Here is an 8,825-nt window from a genome sequence, read left to right on the forward strand (position 1 = left end):
AACTTGCTACTGTTCCATTTGGTTTTCCTCTCAGGTGCAGATACCAGTTGTTGGACTTAAGTGATTCTGATTGAATCTGTTGGACCTGATTTATTGTGGTATTAGAGGGATTTGATTCCTATTTGATTTACATTTCCATATCTGATAAAATTTCATTGTTTGTTTAATTTTTTTCCATGCTTGGTGAAATTTTGCGAACCTTCTTAAAGGCCCTAGACTTCACTATTGTAGACGCTTGACCATGTATTAATAACTGTCTTTTTGGAATTTTCTTCCAATGCTTGGTTCTGACTACTTGGTTTCTGTCGTTTTCCCAATTCTTGGTGCTAACTCTAGGCAACCATAGGTATTGATTCCAGGAAGCCTTAGGTGTTGAAGCCAGGGTTTTATCTTTCTTTCCATTGCTTGGTGCTGATTCCATTTCCATACAACCCTATGTGTTGAAGCCTCAGTTTATATCTTTTTGTCCTTTTTTTGTTTCCCAAACACACATCCCCTTTGAAAATCCATTGTCCTTTATCACTCTGTTCTCTATCTTTTGTCATTGCTCTCCTTATTTCTTACCCTTGAGCCTACAGCTGTCTCTTTCACTTGTGTCTTGGCCTGTAGCTGGAATTTGGCAGATTTACGTTGATTGTTTGAGTGTGATCATACTTATCGGAAAAAGAGTGAATTCTTTGAGCAGTCATTCCCACAAACAGAATATATTGTCCTGAGCTTAGTGTTTAGAGATGTGGCCCTAGATAGAGCGTAGTGGTGTTAATGGATTGATTTAACTGGTCCCAATTAGTTGGGAGTAGGGTTAGTTGCGTTGGGTAATCCAATTTCAATTGATTTTAGTATAGAATGCCTGTTCTTGCTTTTGATTTCAATCAAGTACTGTGTTTATTTCACATTTTAATATATTTATTTTTGGTTGATGAAATTTCAGTTTTCGATCTTGCTTTGATATAACATGGGGTTTTGTAATAATAATTGCTTATTAGGGGGAACTTGTAGCTTCTAGGGCAAATGTAGGTACTGGTGGCAACTCATGGCCAGATTCTAATTTTGGATAACCTTATGCTTTGTGGTTGCCCTTTGGTGAATCAATTTTTAATGAAGAATCTATGGATCACCTGCTGATTTTCTGTCCAGTAGCTCATTCTATGTGGATGTATATGCTTCAATTGTTTAGGATTGATTGGGTTATGCCAGATTCAACTGCAAACTTATTATTTTGTTGGTATCATTAGTTTAAGAAACATAATTCCAATATTTGGAATTTGGTTCCAGGCTGTTTGATGTAGACTATTTGGACTGAATGTAATTGGCATTCTTTTAAGGATATTGAGAAATCTCTAGCTCAGTTGTTAGATTTGTGCCAATGGACTCTCTTTGATTGGTCTCAGTGTTGGGGTTTCTTGGATAGTTCTGCTCTTATGGATTTTCTTTTATCTCTTAGAATAGTTTAATGACTGTTTGTTCCTATTTGTTTCTGTTTGCTCTTTGTTCACTATTGTGAACTCTATGTATCTTTCCTTCTATTCCTTTTTTAATAATATTTTCTTTCTTATCTATCCAAAAAAAAAAAAAAAAAAGTTACTGGTGACAGTTACTGTTTCCATTCCTTTTCTGATAAAACATAAAAGGTTGATAAAATTGGAAATTTTGAAGCTTTCTATCGCAAGTTTTTGCGTATCCAAAAGCTGCAGGAGAAATGGGACTTCAGGTGTTCAGCATTGGTGTTTTACCACCTTTGCTTTGGTTTGTGATCTATTGTTCAAAAGTATCATCTTATTAATTGAGTTGATGACACACTGGTAGAGCAGCTTGTGAAATCTGATAAAACTTGTTAAGAGAGGTGAGTCCCTAGTTAACTGGTGTTGCTTGTGTTGGTGTGATGGGGAATTGGTAGACCATCTTTTACTTCATTGTAAGTTTTCTCATGCTTTATGGAATGAAGTTTTTTAGGTGTTTGGGTTCCAATGGATTTTGCCGAAGACTGTTTTCTCTCTTTATGCATGGAGGAATTGGTTTGGGAAGCAACTGCCAAATATCTGGAATATAGTTCATATGTGGTGAAATATATTAAGATTGTCTGAGGGCACCGAGGTCAATGTGAATAATTGCATTATACGCGGAGTTCTTGTAACTGTTGGGGATCTTACTAGAGTGGTGAGCTATGTTCTATTCTTCCTAGATTGTCTGATTACGTGTGTAGTTTGGATGCCTTATTTTATCTGATTTCTACTGGCTCATCTTTTCTACACTTTGTTTCATCACAAAACATGCCCTGCAAGCTTGACACAGAAGATAATTATTCTTGTACTTTTTTTTGATAAGTAATTGAAGAGAGTTTTCAAGAAAAGAAACTTGAGATTCAGAATAGATATCTGTTTCCCCTCAAATAGCCGTTGATTTCTTAAATTAAATATATCAACTATGTAAGTTTTATGTTTAAATTCATAAAATACATGATTATGTGAGCTTTTGAGGAATAAAATATAAAAATGTGATTTTTTTAATAAATATTTTCAAAAATTAAATTGGTTTGATAGAATTGTAACCATTTTACCAGATCAACCAAGAATTGCTGGTTCAATCTTGTTGAATCTTCATCTGTCAAAACAGTTTAAAGGGCCAACCAGACTGGAAATTGCCTTGATTCTAATCATCTGTATACCTCATTATATTTTTTTGAGATTTTTTTTGTTCACTGGATCTTAAATTTTTCAAAATTTCATTATGGTATACTGATAGTTATTGTTCATCATGTTTGTTGACGAGTCCTCATGTGATTGACTATAATTGATGGCATTTTTTTTTTCTCTCTTTCATTATTATTATTATTAAATTTATATATTGTTGGTTTTTCTTTTTGTATAGGGTGGTTATTTAACGAGACAATACATTCCTGAACATATGCCTTTAATTGTTGAAGCTTTATTGGATGGAGCAGCTATCACAAAACGTGAAGTGGCTGTTGTTACTCTTGGTCAAGTTGTGCAGAGCACTGGGCATGTGACACTTTTCTTAAGGTTCCTTATGATATGTAATTTATTTGAAGATAGTTTTTATCTAGTTGTGAGGCAGTGTTTAATATGGATGGTGTGAAATTGTGGATGTAAGATTTGTTCCATGAGAAGCATCTTGTTGAAATTCATTGCAAAGTGATATTTAGATTTCAATTCATTGGTTATTCATGTTAAATTTGGGCATCTTTTCTTTATCATTTTTGTTACTCTCTTCGATTGATCAGCTCAATTACAATCGTTAATATTTATGCAAATCACATACAAGGGCTTTGGGTGTGTCTACGTATTGCAGATTCATGCAAATAGCATATGAGGGCTTCGGATGTTTCTAAGTAGCACAGAGGGCACTTGGGTGCAGGTTTGTGCCTTGGTGTCATTAATGTCTGACTGTGAAATCCTATGCAAGACACTGTTTAAGACGTGTCTTTGAAGCAAAATCCTATGCAATCTGTTGAAGACATGCTTTCATTGATATTGACATTTCTTTGTGATATAGAAATAAGTCAGGTTCTGATTTCAAATAGTGAGGGCCTCTCGTATTGTCAAGTTCTGATTATTCCCTATCCTCAACTAATAGCAATTTGTTCCCATGGAAGATGGTGTGGCGCTCAAAGGTCCCATCTAGGGTAGCTTTCTTCTCTTGGACTTCTGCTCTAGGGAAGATCTTATCTATAGATAATCTCCGGAATAGAGGTATGTTGATCTTGGATTGGTGCTGCATATGCAAAAAATGCGGGGAGACTGTGGATCACCTGCTCCTTCATTGTCCTATAGCTTTGGAGTTGTGGACTATGGTGTTTTGTTTATTTGTCCTCCACTGGGTTGTACCAATGAAAGTCATTGATATGTTTGCTGCTTGGCAAGGGTCTTTTGGCAAGCATAGAAAATTTTCTTTTTGGCTGGCTGTCCCACATTGCATCATGTGGTGTCTTTAGCAAGAGCGGAATTTCAAAATTTTCAAGGGATGTGAACAGAATATCTTAGAAATTAGCCTTTTTTCTCCATAGTTTGTTGGATTAGAGTGCTGCTTTCTATCTCCACCTTGTTTTTCTCTCTTACATTTGTTTGATCATTGTACTTTGAATTGATTGTACTTCTCTCTTAGTACACTGCTAGTGTACTAGGTTTGTTTTATATCCAATAAAATTTTTTCATTACTTATAAAAAAAAAAATAGTGAGGGGCTCTCATGGGCAAGTCTTTGGAAGTGTAATGGGAATGGGTCACACCATGTAAAATCATTTAGTGCTTTTTTTTTTTTTTTTTTTGTGCGCTGCACTTTGTACTCATTATCTCACCCTTCATTCTGAACTTTCAGGGGAGGTGATGCTATTTGAGTTGGTGCTCATTGGCTATTTTGTGCTTAAGGTTGCAGGTGGAAGGAAAATTATTTTTTGCATAATGAACTATGTAGGGGAATATCTTCCTAAAATTAATTTCACTTTAAATAGAAGTTAATTTGGAGGTAATCGTAGCTTGTAGCTTAGTTAGTTATTTAATGGCCTATAAGTTTGGTTTTGGCTTGGCTTATGGTGTGGGGATACAATCTTGAAGGATGCCTTTCCAATGTATTGTATAGATAGATAAAGAGGCTTTTGCATGATGTAGTTTTCAACTGGGATATTTCGTTTACTGAACTTGTTAATGATTGGGAGGTGGTGAGTTTGCACTTGTTTCTTGGTATTCTCTACTCCATTATAGTTAATAGGGACGAGGAAGATCAGTTGTGTTGGACCTCTGCTAGGATCTACCATAATTGAAATACTACTCTGTTCAAAGCAAGTCTTTCTCATACTTTTTTGATAATTTCTGATAGGTAATGGTAGTATTTCAATATTCTTCTGAAATCTGGTCTTTCTCATCCCTATTTACTTTGATAGCTAATTCCCACGCATATAAGGTCCATAAAAACAGAAACTTCAGCTATGCTGCTAAAAGCTCGCATCCTTCCAAAGGTTTTTGCATTCCTTTCTCTTCAAATGCTCAACAGGAGAAACAAGGGGATGACCCTTCAGTCTCTGAATTTTTTTCTTTCCAAACAAACCTTTCTACTGAACCAAAACTTCTGAAACATTTTTTTTAATACAGTTTAAGACTTAAGAAATATGTGCGTCAGTGTTTTTTCTCCTTCCTTTTTGATAATATTTTGTTTACTTGTTAAGTATTCTTCGCACTTAATTAAATTCCTCGTTTTGCTCTTTAGTAGACTTTCTTAACTTATTTTTTTAATAAAAGATTTAATAAAAAAAAAAGAAATGGAAAAGAAAAAAGAAGATAAAGGTGCCAAAAAGCAGAAGATTTTCTTCCTCCTTTTCTTAAGCTGAGGTTACATGGTGGACAAGGCTAATTGTTCTTTATCCTTCTATCTATTTTAAGTTACATAGTGGCTGAACTTGCTTGGAAAAAAGTAGACTGAAAACTCTTTAAAATAACCTGGTGGGAGACCCCTTTTTTTTGTGTTTTGGGGGGGGTTTGATATTTACCTTTTTAGGGGGCTTTCGAAAATGAAAACTGACAACTACAATCAAGTTCAAGAACTTGATGACACTTTGGTGAATTCACGCCCCATTTCATCTCTCCTTATATCATTACCTGCTTCCTTGATCATGCAACAAAGTTCATAGCAGAGAAAATTTATGCCATTGTGTGCAAGAGTCATACCATGCTGTGCTTAACAATTGCTACAACTCGAATTTACTCCAATATTGGAGAAATTTTCAATTCATAATTTCATACACTATTGGATTTTTGCAACTGGAATTGATCTGTGTAACTTTAATGATTTAATCTGGATTAATGTTATCACTATGTGATTCTTCTGCTCAAACTGTAATCTACTATATATTTGATTGAGATAACTTGGTCGTATAAATTTGTCAGGTATGTTATAATTCCATAAAATGAGTATCCGCAGCTACTTGAATGGTGAGTTAGCATGGTCTACCAGACAGGAAGCACTGAAGGGATCTACTTACGACTTAGACTTCTGAGTTGTATCCCGTACAACATTTTTTTTGTACAAAGGTTGTTCTTGTTTAGATCCTTGGAATTATGGGTGCTCTGGATCCTCATGTGCATAAAAAAAATCAGCCAAGTTTGCTGGGGTTGCATGGAGATGTAGCCTGTGCTACCAGTGATTCAGGTCATGTTCAGTCCTTGGATGATCTGCCTATGGATCTGTGGCCATCTCTTGCAACACCTGAAGATTATTAACCCACGGTAGTGCATCAACCTGACATATGACTTTGTTTATTTTTGCTTGTTATATTAATTTCTGTGGCTCTAGGTTGCGACCAATTCTCTCATGCGAATACTTTGGGATCCTTCTCTTGCTAGTTACCACCTTAAGGTGGTTGGATCACTTATGTTCACATTTAAGGTATGTGTAGCAAAATGGAGTGGTTTTTTCTTTTTATTTTGTTGTATTTTTCTTTTAATTTTTTGTGTATTTGAGATCCTTTTTTTTTTAACTGCTGTTAATCTCCCCGATGTCGATATAATTATCTTTATTACATTGTTTGTTTTGCAAGATTAGTCAATGGATCTCGATTGTATTATTCTAAAATAAAACCTGTAAACTAATATCCCAATGGATCATGTTGTAACAGTTCTAATCTCAATCAACTGCTGCCAACTTTGGATTGTACCATGCAATACCATGTCAACCCATAACATATTATGATTTTTGGAGACAATCATATGTGGTTGATATGATAACTTTTAGTAATTCAGTTTATATATATTCCCCCCACGCCCAAAAAAAAAAAAAAAAAAAAATTTATGGAATTTTCGGTGTTGGTGATTGTTTGTGATTTTAGAGTGTCTGAAGAAACTTCAAATAATGTTTAGAATTTAGAGTTTTTTTACAAAGAAAAGGTCTTGTGGCTAGTGCTTTACTTTTGCTATCTTATTGATTTGTATGGCCTGTGGCTTTGTTGGACTTTGCCCTGTCATTTAAAAAAATAAATAAATAAATAAATTCAGGTTGTATGTGCTTTGTTGTGTGTTGTGTTGATAATTAGTTGTAGATGATTGTTCTGCAATGCACTGTTATTGCTTATTTAAAGGAGATTTCTTGCAAATAGCGTAAACTAGTGTAATTTTAACTCATTTAAGAATTGATGAATCGTAGTGATGGACTACTGGTTTGATATTAAGATGCTCACTGTTCTGATGTGCAGTAATGCATTAGCTCTGGAGGTAAAAGCTTGACTTCCAAAATGCCAAGGGATAGAAGAAGGCTTTCCTTGTGTGCAGATTTTAGTGCCCTGAGCATGGAACAAGGTATACCAGAAGAAAAGTTGGGATCAGTCAATGATGTGAAAGAATGTGAAGAAGCTCGATGCCCAATCTGCATGGAGCACCCTCATAATGCTATTCTCTTCAAGTGTACCTCCCATGGGAAGGGCTGCCGGCCTTACATTTGCAACACCAACTACTAGCACGCCAGTTTTGTAATTCATTTATTCCACATTCCTCAAGGGCACTAGACCCTTGTGAAATCTCGTTGCAAACAAAGGTAGTCTCTCCTCTTTGTTGGGGAGAGATTTATGGATACTTTATAGTAGAGCCTGCTATTAAATTCATGAATTCCAAAGTAAGGAGTTGTTGAGGTGTGTGATTTTATCGGGACCTATTCAGAACTCAGGACGCATTCAAGGTCTGAACACTCTTTCCAGCTATATGAGACAAGACTGGAAAAGGAGAAGGGCGAAGAATGCAGCACTTTCTCAGAACTTGGGGAAGAGAGTAGTGAAGAAAGCACTTTCTCAATAGGCCATAGTGCATTGACCTCTTCCTTGGTTGATTTATGCATGCCCGGTAATTCGGAGGAAAGTAACAACACTTTCATTTTGTCTTCAGATGGTATGATCCCACATTGGAGGCTTCTACCTCAACTTGATTACCCTAGGCTTCCTATTATTAGGCAGGGTAACAATTTGTCATCAGACAACTGGAAAGCACAGACGTGACGCCAGAGGAGTCGCACCTGCATCCGACGCGGCAACGCGTGAGGGACGCCGTTGCCCACACGTCCAACCGTGTCCTGTTTTTTTTTTTTTTTTTTTTTTTTTTTTTTTCAGCCGATTCGCGCCGATGTGGCTCAGACTCGGGCTAATTCACGTTGAATTAGGCCGACTCAGGCCGTATTGGGCAAAACCAGCCGATTCCGAAACGACCGATTCAGGTTGAAATTCAAAAAAAAAAAATGTTCAAAACGCATCGTTTAAGCTTAATAACATACCATTCTTCAGCAGTTCAGCTCACTTCATCCAAACACCAAGCTCTCTGACTCTCTCTTACTCCGTCACTTGTCTCTCACTCTCTCTATGCTCTCACCTCTCTACCTCTGTCTCTGCTCTTCGTCTCCCCTGTGGCTGTGAGACACTCAACCAAACAGCCACTCAGTCACTCCAAACACCAAAGTTCAGCTCTCTTTCAATCTTGTGGATTGTATTTAATTTATGAACATCATGTTTTAGTTATTATCTACTATTGCTCTTAAATTTGGTATATGTTTATATAATGTGAAAAAGTATACTTAGCAATATATTAAAAATATAAATAAAAATATTCTAAATAATTTTTTAATCGCTGAGTCCCGCCACACCTACACCCACCTTTTTCAAAAATTGCTGAGTCCCGCACCCACACCCGCACCCGAGTCCTGAAACGCACTCGTACTTCATAGTCAGACAATAACTCTTGGTCATTACAGAATGGTTCTCATCATTGACCCCAATTCTAGTTCTCACCAATGCCTGACCAATTACCATGGAGTGTTCCTAGCTAGTTCCATAAGGTTACC

General features: G+C 36.2%; 1 long non-coding RNA gene across 4 annotated transcripts; it reads left to right on the forward strand.

Moving 5' to 3' along the window:
- Positions 1-1,695: 1,695 nt before the first annotated feature.
- On the forward strand, positions 1,696-6,431 carry LOC115978784. Of its 4 annotated transcripts, none has more exons than XR_004088870.1 (4): positions 1,696-2,157; positions 2,869-3,020; positions 5,897-6,235; positions 6,303-6,431. It is a non-coding gene; the product is annotated as an uncharacterized LOC115978784 (long non-coding RNA). The 4 variants fall into 4 exon arrangements; XR_004088867.1 differs by having other exon boundaries at positions 1,696-1,843; positions 1,946-2,157; positions 5,897-6,431; XR_004088868.1 differs by having other exon boundaries at positions 1,696-1,843; positions 1,954-2,157; positions 5,897-6,431.
- The last annotated feature ends 2,394 nt before the right edge of the window (positions 6,432-8,825 follow it).

This window comes from Quercus lobata, chromosome 1 (assembly GCF_001633185.2).
Source record: "Quercus lobata isolate SW786 chromosome 1, ValleyOak3.0 Primary Assembly, whole genome shotgun sequence".
NCBI classification, from domain to species: Eukaryota; Viridiplantae; Streptophyta; class Magnoliopsida; order Fagales; family Fagaceae; genus Quercus; species Quercus lobata.